Consider the following 18,468-nt stretch of genomic DNA (forward strand, 5'->3'; position numbering starts at 1 on the left):
ACCTCATCCTTGTTTGTCGTTTACTCTGGTAAGAGGAGAGGTCAAAAAGCTACTGCTACCTCTCTCTCTTTCTGGCTGAAAAGCATTATCCGCTTGGCTTATGAGACTGCCGGACGGCAGCCTCCTGACCGTATCACAGCTCACTCTACTAGGGCTGTGGCTTCCACATGGGCCTATAAGAACGAGGCTTCTGTTGACCAGATATGTAGGGCAGCGACTTGGTCTTCTCTGCACACTTTTGCCAAATTCTACAAATTTGATATTTTTGCTTCTTCGGAGGCTGTTTTTGGGAGAAAGGTTTTGCAAGCCGTGGTGCCTTCTGTTTAGGTAACCTGATTTGCTCCCTCCCTTCATCCGTGTCCTAAAGCTTTGGTATTGATTCCCACAAGTAATGGATGACGCTGTGGACCGGACACACCAATGTTGGAGAAAACAGAATTTATGCTTACCTGATAAATTTCTTTCTCCAACGGTGTGTCCGGTCCACGGCCCGCCCTGGTTTTTTTTAATCAGGTTGAAAAATTTTTTCTTTATACACTACAGTCACCACGGCACCCTATAGTTTCTCCTTTTTCTCCTAACCGTCGGTCGAATGACTGGGGGGCGGAGCCAGAGGGGGAGCTATATGGACAGCTCTTGCTGTGTTCTCTCCTTGCCTTTCCCTGTGGGGGAGAACATTTCCCACAAGTAATGGATGACGCCGTGGACCGGACACACCGTTGGAGAAAGTAATTTATCAGGTAAGCATAAATTCTGTTTTTATTACAAAATTTAAAAAAAAACGAATTAGAATTAAAAACACAAAAAGAATATGGACATACAGCTGTAATTCACTTGGTATTTGGACAATCAACATTTATATTACTCCAGGGTTGTGTTTTAGTAAGGCTATATAGTTAGATAAACCCACTGTTAGTGTACTAAATGAATTTATTTCAAATTCACCTATTATATTTTTTACAGTCTATGCTAGGCTATTAAACATTGGTCATGAAGTGGATTCCATTTAAGTTCATATATAATTCACTGGGTTGCAATTTTATAAACAAATACAAGTACCCTTAGTTACTTTGCTGGTTTATAAGCAGTTAATATTCGTACATTCAGGAGTTGCAATGTGTTATGAAATAGAATATTTCACCCTGTTAGAGTTACACATCTAATACAGGACGCACTGTCCCTTTAATTGGGTAGATATTGCAAAGAACTAAATACTATGCTAATTCAATTAAGTTCTGAATAAACCTAGCTGTCTCTTTTTAAAGTAATCAAGGTTGCAAGTATTATAAATATGTATATTGCACTATTAATAATGTCATTTTACTTTCTTGGTTTATTTTAAAAAAAGGGAATTATTTTTTTGTATTTGATGAGAGCTCAACAGTTTCTCTAGAGTTTTATAAGTGATCGTTTCATTACAAAAATGGCACTAAGATTTGTGTATATAATTATCAATCTCAGTATAATATATTTTCTTGTATTGGAACCCGTATGTTACTTTAAGTGTTGGTGATTACACATGTTTGTTTAGAGTCCTGGTGATCTTAGGGTGCTCAATGGCATAAGCTTGTAACTGAAGTTTCAGTTGAGCAAATTGTTATAAATACTCTATTTAGTCTATTGAATTGTTTGGAGGTTATAGGTAATAATAGTTTACTTTAAGTCAGCATGTAAAATCATCATATGCGATTTTTGTAACAATTTAAACAACACTGAAATTATTGATAAAGTAGTACTGATATCTGAAATGCCCCGGAATTAAATAGGGCTTCAGTTAGTAACATCCATTTCAAAATAAGCTAAAAGTATTAGTAAATTTCAAAATCATCCTGATATTGCTAGAGATTTTATAATAATTGGTCAGGGAATTTGTTAAAACAATCCTATGCGTCTATTGCTGCTTATTCCTGAATTTGTTAGTTTTTTTATGTTATTAGTTATTGGCGGAGTTTAGGATTTGAGTAATCGCGCCTTGTAAAAAATCGCATATGATGATTTTACATGCTGATTTAAAGTAAACTATTATTACCTATAACCTCCAAACAATTCAATAGACTATATGGAGTATTTATAACAATTTGCTCAACTGAATCTTCAGTTACAAGCTTAAAAAAAATACAAGCATTTGCTATATTACGATCATCTGAAACTTCTGTAAACTTCTGTAAAATGCCATACGGGTTCCAATACTAATACAATAATATTCAGTCAGGGAATTTATAAGATACAAGAAAATATATTATACTGAGATTGATAATTATATACACAAATCTTAGTGCCATTTTTGTAATGAAACGATCACTTATAAAACTCTAGAGAAACTGTTGAGCTCTCATCAAATACAAAAAAATAATGCCCTTTTTAAAAAACAAACCAAGACAGTAAAAGGACATTATTAATAGTGCAATATACATATTTATAATACTTGCAACCTTGATTACTTTAAAAAAGAGACAGCTAGGTTTATTCAGAACTTAACTTCTTCAATGTATAGTAGCATAGTATTTAGTTCTTTGCAATATCTACCCAATTAAAGGGACAGTACGTCCTGTATTAGATGTGTAACTCTAACAGGGTGAAATATAATCTTTTTCATAACACTGCAACTCCTGAATGTACGAATATTAACTGCTTATAAACCAGCAAAGTAACTAAGGGTACTTGTATTTGGTTATAAAATTGCAAACCAGTGAATTATATATGAACTTAAATGGAATCCACTTCATGACCAATGTTTAATAGCCTAGTATAGACTGTAAAAAATATAATAGGTGAATTTGAAATAAATTAATTTAGTACACTAACAGTGGGTTTATCTAACTATAGACCCTTACTAAAACACAACCCTGGAGTAATATAAATGTTGATTGCCCAAATACCAAGTGGCTGTATGTCCATAATCTGTTTGTGTTTTTAATTCTAATTAATTTTTTTTTAATTTTGTAATAAGTTACATTTTAACATTATCTCCTAATTCTCATCCCATGAGAACTTGATGCTCTAAAAATTACTTGGGGAGAGGAAAGTGCTATTTAAATGCATTCTGTCTGTGGTCAAAACCCTTTTGACTCAAATGTTCTAAAAGTTCACTTATGTATGAGCACTCCAGCCAATAAAAAGGTTTATGAATAGAAGTAACCAGATAAGGCATCCTCCGACCTATTTGTGTAGTGCTGTTGCACCTTTTTGTTTTGAACATATTTGTAAATGAATTAACTGTTAAATCTTCTGATAGTAGTTGTCGTATATATCTCAACCCTTTGTTTTTCCATCAATTGAATACTAAATGTGTATGACCAGGTTGAAATTCCGGGTTGCCACTGATCCCAACCCCAAGTAGTTCTGTACAAAAGGGGCTGACATCCACTCTGAGACACAGCAACTGCCAAACCTTTATTATATCTTTAAATATTATCATATTCAAAATTTTCTTTGGGAGTCTGTTTATCGGGCAGTGTAGAAGCGTTACTAAGTTAAATGGGGCAATTAATCTAATTTCAATATCATGAAATGTTACAGGTTCTTGGATTGTTATCCAGTCTAATGCGTATTTTGCTAAAGTCGCTAAATTGTAGGCTTCTATTTCTCGAAAAGCTAATCCAGCGGTTTTTTTATCATGCTGTAATTTATTCAGAGCAATTCTTGCTCTTCTACCAGTCCATATAAATTTGGAACAGAATTTCTTAAAACATATAATGTCAATTTTATGTAATAAGAGCGGTATATTTTGAAGTAAATATAATATTTTGGGGAAAAGAATAGATTTGAGCAGCATTATTTGCACCGTCAAAGAGATGGGTAGATTAAACCAGTTTAATAATTTCCTTTACATTCAGCAAATATTTTAGGGTAATTTAATTTGTAACTTTCATTCAAATCTTTAGACAATGTAATTCCTAAATATTTAATTATATCTGTTTCTTTAAAATTGAGCTGGCCATTAAATTTCGAAGGTTTCTTTAGCCAGAGCAGTTCTGATTTCCCATAATTGATGGTATAGCCTGATATAGCACCAAATAACTGTATTTCATCTAATAATAATGGTAATGTTTTATCTATATCACTTATGTATATCAATACATCATCAGCGTATAATGAAAGCACCATTTTTTGCCCCCCAATACGGATTCCAGGCAAACAATCTTGTAAAAGAATTGCAAAAGGTTCTATTGATAAATTGAAAAGTATTGGAGATAAGGGACATCTCTGCCGCAGCAAATTAATTAATCAGTCATTTATTTCACAAGTTTTAGTGTAAATGATGTTGCTTAATAAATAATAAAATAATAATTGGCTTTCAAACTTTTTTTTATCACAGATTCATTACCAGTAAATTTAGAATTTGTGGGAATCCAGAAGATCCATGGGTTATTAAAGATGTTAAGGACTTAAGGTAGAAAATATAATAATTTTTTTATGGCAGACACAGAGCATAGTAATAAGCATACTAAAATATTATTCACAATATTAATATATTTTATTAGGCAATAAAATATTATATATATATAGGGGAGGAGACCGGGATCGACTGCTGCAGAAGAGGGAGATGTATTGGATTTTTAAACTTCAGACCCGAGTACCCTCGGGTGTGAGCTCCGAATTTGATTTAATCAACTTCTGGAAATAAATTTGAATTTGTGCATCCCCCTTTTTTGCAGCAGTGATCAGGTATTAGGTATTAGATATCAGATATTAGATATAAGATATCTTGGTGTATATTTTTTGTATTTGCACACACCATGTTTATACTCCTTCTATCATTACATTTAATGTGTAATATAATTTAATACATCTTTCAGCTTAGTCAGTATCACTAACTTTGTTTTCAGCACTGTCATTTGAAATTAGAAAAACAGTAACAATGTTTTAATTCCTTGCCCTCCTTATTTTGAATATCACACATATGATTTTTGTGTCAATTTGTAAAGGTCTAAAAAGACTTATATATAACTGTTATTAAACTTAACAAGTTTAGTGTACCTAATATATGAGGAATAGGAATTGTTATTAGTATTATTTTTTGCTTAATCAGGGGCCACAATTTTCTTTATGTTCACTGAAGACTAAGAATTAAATGCATTTCTATATGTGGCGTAAATATCGCCTATTTTTGTATATATGTACTTCAATTATTAACTTTTAAAGGGATTGAAGTGTTTTTGCATATAATTCAATTCAAAAATGTTGTAGATAATAAGTCCCTTAGTACAATAAACAGGGCTTGAATCCTTAAAGGTTTAAATGTTTTCGGTGAACATAGGGTTAAATATTTCTAGCCAGCATGCCTTGTTAATCAAGTTTTAACCAATTGGGTTTTCCCAGCTGCCTTAAATAGGTATGCTGGGATTTTATCTGTAGCTATGATTACGCAGTGAGTGGCGAAACATGTCAGCAGCAGTTTTCCTACAAGCCTATGCTGGATTTGTGTGATTAATCCTTGATCATGTACTACATGGATGATTTTATCTTGCAATAAATCAAGTATTGGAATTTGGAACAAAGATGTCTGCATCCCATTTTTTCTATTTGCTATATATATATATATATATATATATATATATATATATATATATAGCAATGAAGAATCCCCGGGGGGAAAAGAAAGGAGGCTGATCCGAAACCAAAAAGCCTGGTTCAAAAGGATAGTTTATTCAACAGAGTATCAAGTGCACAGGTGAGTAGGCAAACTTAACACCTAACGCGTTTCGCGCTTCATCAGAGGTGATGAGTTCTAGGTGACTTGTTATTTTTATAGGCGACTAGTAGTTCATTTTTTGACATTAATTTATTTTTTATTATTTTTTATCCATACGCTGTCTGTAAAGATGAATATTGTTCTATTTTACTTTAAGAATCTTTGTGTTTCTTTTTTAGTCATTTAACTCTTCTGTATATTATATATGTTCTGTATATTACAATTTGTTGTATGCATTAAATATGAATTAGGTATCTAGTCCAGTGTGTGATATAGCAGCCCCTAATCATACCCCTTTTAAGGCGTATTCCCTGATAAGTCAATCTGGGTTACTTATTGGCTGCTTTACCACATATAGGCCTATACTCACCTAGAACTCATCACCTCTGATGAAGCGCATGTGCGCATGCGCGAAACGCGTCAGGTGTTAAGTTTGCCTACTCACCTGTGCACTTGCAACTTTGTTGAATAAACTATCTTTTTGAGCCAGGCTTTTTGGTTTCGGATCAGCCTTCTTTCTTTTCCCCCCAGTGATTCTTCATTGCTACATAGAGCGGAAGGGATACCGATATTGGCTGTCTGAAGTTCCGAGCCCTGCCTCTGCAACTAGGAGCTGTATACTTTCACTTCACTTTGGGATCCTGTGGACCTTCTGTGCGACGGTGCACAGACCTCTGAGGTCAGAGTGAACTCTCTACTGAGGACGGCGTGTGGGGTCGACACGGCCATTCCCTGCTGACGGGACTGGCGGGCTATCTACCTGCCCAGGATCATCAGCGGAAGTTGTCCGTAACTGAAACAGACACAAAGCGGTCCAGCTTGTAGCCCAAAGTTGCTTTTGCTTTTACGTACGTTCAACACTTGGCTGTTTTAGGCTCCTTCTCCATGCAGCGGGGACTAGATAAGTATTGGCTACACTTATTGTTTTTCCAGTGACTTATCCTGGACTTCCCTTTCTAATACAGGTTTATATGCTGCATCATTATACATTGCTCAGCATAATTGCGGGACTCTTTGCAGCTACTCAGCTTGAATCACCATCCTGCAAATGAACATTCATTAGTATTTTGGAACTGTCCACTAAGTGACTATAGCTGATCCTGCTTGTCTTGTTCATTTGCTAACAGTTCTATTTCTTATGTTTGTTATAAATATATATATATATATATATATATATATATATATATATATGTTACAGTTAAAGTGCAGAAATCAGTTAATGTGCACATTACTTAGATAATCTGCAGATTAACTAGGGTGATCAGTTAAAGTGCAGAAAAATTGTTTCATTTCTCACATTACCTAGGTAATCTGCACATTACCTAGGTAATCTGCACATTACCTACTAGGCACTAGTTAAAGTGCAAAAAAAAAGCATTTTAGCTTTTTAGAAAAGTTTTTTTCTCTCATGTAAACTATTTATTGAAAAAGAAGCAGATGAATGTAATAAATAAGAGAATGTTCCGATTTCGGCCGAGAGCAGATACGCTCCAGACACAATTTGTGACTGCAAATTCATTTCCTAGCTCTAATATTTTAAACCGTTTGATTGTTTGTATTATATTTTTTTAATTGTTATAGTTGTTTAACGAAATAAATAAAGAACATGATGTTAAATAATAACATTATGTTAATTTAATTAATTGTTATAGTTGAGTTTAACAAAATAAATAAAGAGCATGATGTTAAATAATATTTGAGTTTAACGAAATAAATTAAGAACAAAATGTTCCGATTTCGGCCGAGGGCAGATACGCTCCAGAGTGCTCTGTTCTAATCAGAGCCTCGGGCGCCGCAACTGCCTCTGGGAACCTTACCATGGGTCGCAGCCCGCACGTCTTGAAATTCTCTGTCTGGGAAATTATCTATCTATCGAATCTAGAATAAATAGATTCTAAAGATGGATAATTTCCCAGACAGAGAATTTCAAGACGTGCGGGCTGTGACCCATGTTAAGGTTCCCAGAGGCAGTTGCGGCGCCCAAGGCTCTGATTAGAACAGAGCACTCTGGAGCATATCTGCCCTCGGCCGAAATCGGAACATTCTGTTCTTTATTTATTTTGTTAAACTCAACTATAACAATTAATGAAATTAACATAATATTATTTAACATCATGTTCTTTATTTATTTCGTTAAACTCAACTATAACAATTAAAAAAATATAATACAAACAATCAAACGGTTTAAAATATTAGATCTAGGAAATTAATTTGCAGTCACAAATTATTTTATTGCAGTTTTTAGATTTGATATAGGAAATTAATTTGCAATTGCTTACTTATTTGTGCAGTCTAAAAATTGGTGACACTTTGAATTACATAGATAGATTCGATAGATAATTTCCCAGACAGAGAATTTCAAAACGTGCGGGCTGAGACCCATGGTAAGGATCCCAGAGGCAGTTGTGGCGCCCGAGGCTCTGATTAGAACAGAGCACTCTGGAGCGTATCTGCCCTCGGCCGAAATTGGAACATTCTTCTGCTTCTTTTTCAATAAACAGTTTACATGAGAGAAACAAACTTTTCTCACTTTAACTACACGGAAGCAGTTAATGTGCACATTACCTAGGTAAAGTGCAGATTCTGCACTTTAACTGAGCAAATCAGTTAATCTGCAGATTAACTAGGTAATGTGCACATTAACTGATTCTGCACTTTAACTGTAACATATATATGTGTATATATATATATATATATATATATATATATATATATATATAAATAAAATTCAAGCTAATATATTTATTAACTATTTCTCATTGTTTTTATTTATTCCAGTTTAAGAAGAAGAACCTATGTTGAAAAATATCTAACAGATTAAAACAACATCACAAAAAACTAAGCTTTGTAAATTTACTTTTTAGAAGCAATATATGTCTGGTTTGTGCAGAAATAAATATATGGTTTTTTGATCATACAGGGAGTGCAGAATTATTAGGCAAATGAGTATTTTGACCACATCATCCTCTTTATGCATGTTGTCTTACTCCAAGCTGTATAGGCTCGAAAGCCTACTACCAATTAAGCATATTAGGTGATGTGCATCTCTGTAATGAGAAGGGGTGTGGTCTAATGACATCAACACCCTATATCAGGTGTGCATAATTATTAGGCAACTTCCTTTCCTTTGGCAAAATGGGTCAAAAGAAGGACTTGACAGGCTCAGAAAAGTAAAAAATAGTGAGATATCTTAAAGAGGGATGCAGCACTCTTAAAATTGCAAAGCTTCTGAAGCGTGATCATCGAACAATCAAGCGTTTCATTCAAAATAGTCAACAGGGTCGCAAGAAGCGTGTGGAAAAACCAAGGCGCAAAATAACTGCCCATGAACTGAGAAAAGTCAAGCGTGCAGCTGCCAAGATGCCACTTGCCACCAGTTTGGCCATATTTCAGAGCTGCAACATCACTGGAGTGCCCAAAAGCACAAGGTGTGCAATACTCAGAGACATGGCCAAGGTAAGAAAGGCTGAAAGACGACCACCACTGAACAAGACACACAAGCTGAAACGTCAAGACTGGGCCAAGAAATATCTCAAGACTGATTTTTCTAAGGTTTTATGGACTGATGAAATGAGAGTGAGTCTTGATGGGCCAGATGGATGGGCCCGTGGCTGGATTGGTAAAGGGCAGAGAGCTCCAGTCCGACTCAGACGCCAGCAAGGTGGAGGTGGAGTACTGGTTTGGGCTGGTATCATCAAAGATGAGCTTGTGGGGCCTTTTCGGGTTGAGGATGGAGTCAAGCTCAACTCCCAGTCCTACTGCCAGTTTCTGGAAGACACCTTCTTCAAGCAGTGGTACAGGAAGAAGTCTGCATCCTTCAAGAAAAACATGATTTTCATGCAGGACAATGCTCCATCACACGCGTCCATGTACTCCACAGCGTGGCTGGCAAGAAAGGGTATAAAAGAAGAAAATCTAATGACATGGCCTCCTTGTTCACCTGATCTGAACCCCATTGAGAACCTGTGGTCTATCATCAAATGTGAGACTTACAAGGAGGGAAAACAGTACACCTCTCTGAACAGTGTCTGGGAGGCTGAGGCTGTGGTTGCTGCTGCACGCAATGTTGATGGTGAACAGATCAAAACACTGACAGAATCCATGGATGGCAGGCTTTTGAGTGTCCTTGCAAAGAAAGGTGGCTATATTGGTCACTGATTTGTTTTTGTTTTGTTTTTGAATGTCAGAAATGTATATTTGTGAATGTTGAGATGTTATATTGGTTTCACTGGTAAAAATAAATAATTGAAATGGGTATATATTTGTTTTTTGTTAAGTTGCCTAATAATTATGCACAGTAATAGTCACCTGCACACACAGATATCCCCCTAAAATAGCTATAACTAAAAACAAACTAAAAACTACTTCCAAAACTATTCAGCTTTGATATTAATGAGTTTTTTGGGTTCATTGAGAACAGTGTTGTTGTTCAATAATAAAATTAATCCTCGAAAATACAACTTGCCTAATAATTCTGCACTCCCTGTATTGTGTCACTTCTACATTTGCTTGATAGAGCAGGCATATTTTCTACATTTTGTCTTTTGTATTATATATTTTGCTCTATAATATATTTGCATACGAATTTCTGTTTCTCCTCATTTTATATTAATAAATTGATATCCGAAATAAAATACTCTGTAAATAATCAAACATGCATCTGTATTACTAAATAATCAGAACTAAGATATTCTTGTAATTTCCTTTATCTCTTTGATTTTATTTTTAAGAAATAAGCTTTGTTAGTTTTAAGTTTATTAAAACTGTTTTTAAATTGTAGTAGCAATATCACTGGTATATGGTGACAGTACAATTTTACAATTTGTTTTTATATAAATATATTTTAGTTTTAACCAAACACTAGCATATGGTGCATCACCATATGAATGATATATATCTCAGTAATATTAACTTGGAAAAAATATTGTTGATATTTATTAATGACAAGGGTCCCCTTACGGAGGCTTATGTAATACTTTCCTTCCCATGCCCAAAAAAATTGCCTTGTGTACAGAGAGTCAGGTGATCACTGTTCCTAATTTGCATTCTGGGTGGGGCAAGATACTTCACGTTGCAACCTGTCCCTTTACAGCTCCTGTTTATCCAAACCCCAGCTAAGCATCACCTGATGCCCATCACATGGATCATAGAAGGTTTTGCTACCCATCATTTGAAAGATCAGGCTCTCCTCTTCCAAATAAGCATCTGAGTGGGGTGGAAGTCAAGATTAATTGAATAAAATGTTTCTCCAGAGCACAACCAATGAGAAAGTGCTTCCTAGACACTACCCCATTGTATACAGGGTCATCATATGCATTATGACAACCAGAGATGCATAAAAATGACAATGGTCCTCGGAGTGTAAAAGATAACTGAGCAATATCCTCATTGAGGAAATAAAGTAGTGTAGGTGATGCCTATTTGATCTTCTTTGTATGGAAGCAGCAATTGGATGAGTGTACAGTATATGTTTCATTGGAGTATGTTATTTTCACCCATTGATTCAGGAGATAAAGGACCTTATAAGGCTTATCATGGCCTAATAATGCTGCAGAGTTTTGAGGTTCCCAAGTCCCTATACAGTGAAGGGATTGCTGGTGACAATTAGTGTTTGCTCCTGTTCATACTTGTGCCGCCTGTGAAGCTATACATTAGGGTTGGCATGATAACTTGCTGGACTGGTATGGGATAGTTATTCATGACTCTGATACTAATGTAGGGGATCATCATGGGACTGCTAGTTTAGGATTTGTCAGCATGCATATTAGATTTCAGTAATTTGTATTTACTACTCTGGCTAATTGTTTATTTAACCATGTGCCTTTCGTTCTTGGTTTTATTTTATATTGCTTGAGCGGTGTCTGTATGGTGTCTGTATTTTTGAAGATGTAAACTCTGATTTTTAAACAGGTTCCCATGTCCTCTCAAGCCTCCTAAAGTAGCTATTCCTAAGAAGATTACTGCCATTATATGCCTGCAAAGTAGTATCTGTGGCTAAGTTAAAGTGGTCTATAATAAAGCCATTTAAAGGGACATGAAACACCTCAAAGTATTAATATAAATTGTTTAATGACATTTTTAAAACTTCTTTGCAATATACTTTCATTAATTATTTGGTTCTCCTTTCCTGTAGTTTGATTCTGAATATGATGGGCTTTCCAGTTCATGTTAAACACGAAAGTGCAGACACAGCTATATTCCACACAGTGATTGGTTGCACACTCTAGTAAGCCATTTATAACCATTCCTTATTGGCCTCAGTGTAACCTAAGTTACAATATGGCGGCACCCACTGCTTTATGAACATTAACTGTACCCTTATTTTTCAATACTTAAACAACTAATATAATTTTTAAAAATAAAATACTAGTACAAATTATTCTCAGACTAATCTTTGCTCTTAATACATCATTCAATCAGTGATTTATTTAGTGTTTAATGTCCCTTTAAGTGCAGAGTTTTATCAATACTCTCCGATAAAGATTAGGTGTTGGCAGAGGACTTCTCTGAAAGAAGGAATTCTCTCTATTTGATGTAATTTTGAAGTCCATAGCTTTAATGTTTATTTATGACATTATATAGTAATGGTTTAGCCCTAACTTGGTTATAGTATATTTTACTGTGGTGTTTACTGCAATTAACATTTATTGCCCCTAGCACTAGAATGATGCTTTTATTTTATTGTGCAGCCCTACCATTATAGCAGTTTCTTTTACATCTATGTGGACGTAGAGTTAATTGTGTTTATTTTATCAACTCTAATTAATTAGCAAAAAAAAACAAAGCAGACATTGCCAGTGGCTGGTTATTGTTACCGCAAGCTTTTGTTAGCAAATAGCGCTCAGACCTCTGGTTAATTTAAAAATGTCCCACAATTGCCCCCAAAATACTGTACAGTGTAGTGTGTCTTTTTGAAAATAAAACATACGAGTATCTTTTTAAAAAAAAAAAAAAAAAAAAACCTGCACAAAGCAGTTTTTAGGGGTTAAAGTGAGCAGGTTTGGGGTGTTATAAAAAAAAAACGCTCTGAAAAGTGCCTTTACATTGCGGTCTATGGGTGTTCTCTATAAATATATTTGTATCTGCTTATTTACATATATATTTATGTGTTAATATGTGTATATATACATATAAACACATAAATATATATATATAAAACAAACAAAGACCAGCGAGCCTCCAAGCGCTTAAATGTAAGATTTATTAAGGAGACTAAAAGCATAAAAACATCCATCCGTGTCACAGCATAAGAAGTCTTACGCGTCTCTGCAGTCCTTTTCTTAAAGGGACACTGAACCCAAATGTATTCTTTTGTGATTCAGATAGAGCATGCGATTTTAAGCAACTTTCTAATTTACTCCTATTATCACATTTTCTTCTTTCTCTTGGTATCTTTATTTGAAAAGCAAGAATGTAAGTTTAGATGCCGGCCCGTTTTTGGTGAACAACCTGGGTTGTTCTTGCTGAATTGGTGGATAAATTTACCCACCAATAAACAAGTGCTATTCAGGGTTCTAAACCAAAGACAGTCTGTCTCCTTAGATGCCTACCTTTTCAAATAAAGATAGCAAGAGAATGAATAAAATTTGATAAAAGGAGTAAATTAGAAAGTTGCTTAAAATTGCATGCATCTGAATCGCGAAAGAAAAAAATTTGCCTTCAGTGTCCCTTTAATCATAGACATACTGACATAGCGGATAGCTATGTTTAAATAACAAAGAAATCAAACAATAATTACAACAAGCTGTGTCACTTAAAGATACATGCAAATCACTAAACCACTCTTGCTGAGAGAGCTACAAGCATGCTTTTAGATCAGATAAACATTTTTATTCATATACATATATATTTAACCTTTGCTGTCCATCGCTGCACAACCTACCCTCTTCACTGCACGGATCCGATTGGAGCAAATGGGAGCACGCTCTCGTGAGTGCAAAGCTTTCCAGCACTGCCAACGTGAGGTCTTGTGTGCATTGCACTCAACTCATAATACTAGCGCACATTTCCATGTGCTGGTATTACTGAGTGGAGCGCATTGCACTCAACTCGTGCATTGCACTCAACTCGTAATACTAGCGCATGGAAATGTGCGCTAGTATTACAAGTTGAGTGCAATGGATGAGTTGAGTGCAATGCGCTCCACTCAGTAATACCAGCACATGGAAATGTGCGCTAGTAGTACGAGTTGAGTGCAATGCACACAAGACCTCACGTTGGCAGTGCTGGAAAGCTTTGCGCTCACGAGAGCTTGCTTCCATTGGCTCCAATAGGAGCCGTGCAGTGAAGAGGGTAGGTTGTGCAGCGATCTGGCCCACAATTGGAAGATATACTATGATTGTTTATTACCCTTAGTGATTTTGTCTATGTACAAATGAAAACATCCAATTGTAATATTCCTGTAATTATTTATGTATTTACATCAATAAAAAAAAAATAAAAAAAAAGTTTATAAAACATACAGAGCTTTTGACTTTAAGTTCTTACTCAAAGTACAAAACATAAGAAAGTCCTAGGGTTGAAGTGATCACCTAATGTATATTCTGTAACAATACACAGTGCTCCCATGGATACAATGAATAAACTAACATTACACATCTTTAGACAGAAGCTTTTTACCTAGCAACAATTTGAAAACCAGGATTCAGAATGTTATAGTAGGCAGGTACAGATCTTGATTTCAGAATTCCCCTTCAGTGATCACTTTAACTTAGCTTTTTGCCTTTTGCACCCTTGAGTGAGAATTTATGGGTTTGCCATGTTTTCCCATTAACTATAGATATAGACATTATACTGACTGCATAAAAACAATGATCCTTCAGCACAAACTCCACAATTTATAAACATAGTGCCAGATTACAAGTGAAGCGCTAATTTATTGTGCGCGATAAATAACCAGCCATTGCAAGTGTGGTAGCAAAAAGCGCTCAGAAAATTAACCAGAGATCAGATCTCTGGTTATTTTTCTAAAAGTGCCACAAATTCCCCCAAAATAAAGGTTCTTTTAGTTTTTTTATGAAAATAAATGTAGCATTTTTTTATAATAAAAAACTACTGCACTTCTAGGCAGTTTTTAGGGGTTAAAAGTGTCAGGTGTGGGGTGTTAGAAAAAAAAGCGGCACTTAAAGTGCCTTTACATTATGGTCAATGGGAACTGTGTGTTGCCTGTAAATATAAATGTATATGCTTATATACATATATATTTATGTGTTAATATGTGTATATACACATATTAACACATAAATATACACTCACCAGCCACTTTATAAGGTACACCTTTTTAGTACCGGGTTGGACCTCTTTTTGCCTTCAGAACTGCCTTAATTCTTAGTGGCATAGATTCAACAAGGTGTTGGAAACATTTCTCAGAGATTTTGGTCCATATTGACATAATAGCATCATGCAGATTTGTCGGCTGCACATCCATGATGCAAATCTCACGTTCCACCACATCCCAAAGGCGCTCTATTGGATTGAGATCTGGTGACTGTGGAGGCAATTGGAGTACAGTGAACTCATTGTCATGTTCAAGAAACCAGTTTGAGCTTTGTGACATGGAGCATTATCCTGCTGGAAGTAGCCATTAGAAGATAGGTACACTGTAGTCATAAAGGGATGGACATGGTCAGCAACAATACTCAGGTAGGCCGTGGTGTTTAAACAATGTTCAATTGGTACTAAGGGGCCCAAAGTGTGCCAAGAAAATATCCCCCACACCATTACACCACCACCACCAGCCTTAACTGTTGATACAAGGCAGGATGGATCCATGCTTTCATGTAGTTTTTACGCCAAATTCTGACCGTACCATCTGAATATTGCAGCTGAAATCTAGACTCATCAGACCAGGCAACGTTTTTCCAATCTTCTATTGTCCAATTTTGATGATCGAAATAAATTTGGGAATGAATCCCCAAAATGACTAGTTGTGCCAATATAGGAGGTAATGTTATCAGCATAGTTTTTATTATATATATATCCTGTAAGCCTTCCGTTATCCTCTACTTACACTTTGGGGTATATCTGGAATCCCCTATCTTGCCGTGCTCTGCAAACCTGAGCAATACGATAGTGGTGTTGTTTGCTGTATTTCGTCAGCGGTGCTGTACTGTCCTTTTCAGAGGTGCCGAGAACAGTGGAGGGGTTGAGTCAGTCAGAGAGTGGTTAGCCGGACTGTGAGTTAGCTGAACAACTCTGAGAGTTCAGCCTGCCCCATTTGCACTACTGAGTGCAAGGTGTTTGTAAGTATTTTGTCTATACTCTAGTAATTTGTGGAAGATTACTGAGATATACTTCACCATTGGAGCGCCCTCTTTTATCTCTTTATAGATTTCTACAATTTTGATGAGCCTGTGTGAATTCTTGCCTCAGTTTCCTGTTCTTAGCTGACAGGAGTGGCACCCGATGGGGTCTTCTGCTGCTGTAGGCCATCTGCTTCAAGGTTCGATGTGTTGTGCATTAAGAAATGGTATACTGCAAACCTTGGTTGTAACGAGTGGTTATTTGAGTTACTATTTCCTTTCTATCATCTCAAACCAGTCTTCCCATTTTCCTCTGACCTCTCACATCAACAAGGCATTTCGTCCACACAACTGCCGCTCACTGGATATTTTCTCTTTTTCGGACCATTCTCTGTAAAGCCTAGAAATGGTTGTGTATGAAAATCCCAGTAGATTAGCAGTTTTTTAAATACTCAGACCATTTTTTTTGGCACCAGCAACCATACCACATTCAAAGTCACTTAAATCTCCTTTCTTCCCCATTCTGATGCTCGGTTTGAACTTCAGCAAGTCATCTTCACCACGTCTATATGCCTAAATGCATTGAGTTGCTGCCATGTTATTGGATGATTAGCAATTTGTGTTACCAAGCAATTTAACAGGTGTGCCTAATAAAGTGGCTGGTGAGTGTATATGTATACTAGCTGTTGGCCGTGGTTCGCTCATGTGGATTTTGTGATTTGTAAAAATGCCACCACTCGCAATGACCTGTGCCCTTTTTACCCCCCTTAAGTGTATTTTCGAGAAATGGTAAACGTGTTTGTTTATTTTTCAAGGAGAATGTAAATACCAATTTTCACTTCTGTAACATCTTCGGTTTTTGAGATATAGGTATCTTCATAAATCCCCTCCCTTTTCACCCCCCTTAAGTGTAGTTTTGGGAAATGGCAAAACATGTTTTTATTTTTAAAGGAGAATGTACATACCAATTTTCACTTCTGTAACATCTTCGGGTTTTGAGATATAGGTATCCTCAAAATCCCCCCCCCCCCTTTTCACCCCCTTTAAGTGGATTTCGGGAAATGGTAAAACAGGTGTTTCTTTATTTTTAAAGGAGAATCTAAATACCAATTTTCACTTCTGTAATATCTTCGGTTTTTGAGATATAAAAGATTTGTCTCCCTGGATAGCTGAATAAATTATTTATGAAAATAAGACAAAGGGCCAATTTCAATAAACCCTGTCTGACAAATGAGCTATTTATTTTAGGCAGGTCCTTGAGGTCAGAAAACAAATCTCATTGAAAAAACATGTACTTACTTGAGGTTATTCACTTTTTTGCAGGAGTTTAAGGTGAGTATAATCCTTTGAAAATATGCAAACCTTATTGTTTACAAAAAAATGAGTGTCCAGAAGTAGAGAAATGTAGTAATAAGAATAGCAGTGGGATACACAATACAAAAACCTGGTCACATTGATAAGTTGTGAGTTAGTTGATGGAAATGTAAAGTCCTAAGCAACAAGAGTGCAGACTCAGGTAAGGAGCAATCTGAAAAATTGTAACACCACAAAGCAAAAATTGTAATTCATAAGGCAGAAGTAAAGTCAGTGCAAGGCAAGTAGAGGAAGCAGAGCTCAGCTGCTACTATTGGTTGCCAGGAACGCTGACTAATGGGCAAGGAGACCAGGCTGCTTTCTAGATGACTACGACAACAGGAACTCAGCTACAAGGTCAGTGTACAATCCATATACAAGGTCAGTGTACAATCCATATACAAGGTCAGTGTACAATCCATATACAAGGCCAGTGTACAATCCATAATCTTCAGGACAACGGAAGATACAGCAGCTTGAAGACTATACTAACATAGGGCAAAATTGGCCATTGCGTGCGGAATTGAAGGTCTCCCGTATTAGAACTCGGGGCAGTACAGCTATACCGCAAAGTGTTTTAGCCTGTAATGCAACTCTCCATTCCGCACTCAAAAAATGGCTTTTGGGTGTGGAATTTTGAGGTCTCCCGTATTACAGGTTGTGCTGTCCGGCTATTATGCTAGCATTATAGCTTATACCGCCCTGATCTATTCCGCGATCAAAGAACAATAGTTCACAAAACTCTTAACAAAAATGTTACAAAGTACACCAACAGCCCTAAACTACCCTATTAACCCTTAAACCGCCGACCCCCACATCGCTAACACCTAAATAAACCTATTAACCCCAAACCGCTGACCCCCCACATCACTAACACCTGAATAAACCTATTAACCCCTAAACTGCCTACTCCCACATCGCTACTACTATAATAAACCTATTAACTCCTAAACCGCCGGGCCCCCACATCGCTACTACTATAATAAAACTATTAACCCCTAAACCGCCAAACACCCACATCGCGACACACTAAATTAAACTATTTACCCCTAAACCTAGCACACCCTAAATTTATATTAAATTTACAATATAATTACCTAAATCATTTAAAACTTACCTGTGAAATAAAACAAACTAAGCTTAAACCAACATTACTATATGCAAAAAATAAAATAAAAA

The sequence above is a fragment of the Bombina bombina genome, chromosome 4, assembly GCF_027579735.1.
Source record: "Bombina bombina isolate aBomBom1 chromosome 4, aBomBom1.pri, whole genome shotgun sequence".
NCBI lineage: Eukaryota > Metazoa > Chordata > Amphibia > Anura > Bombinatoridae > Bombina > Bombina bombina.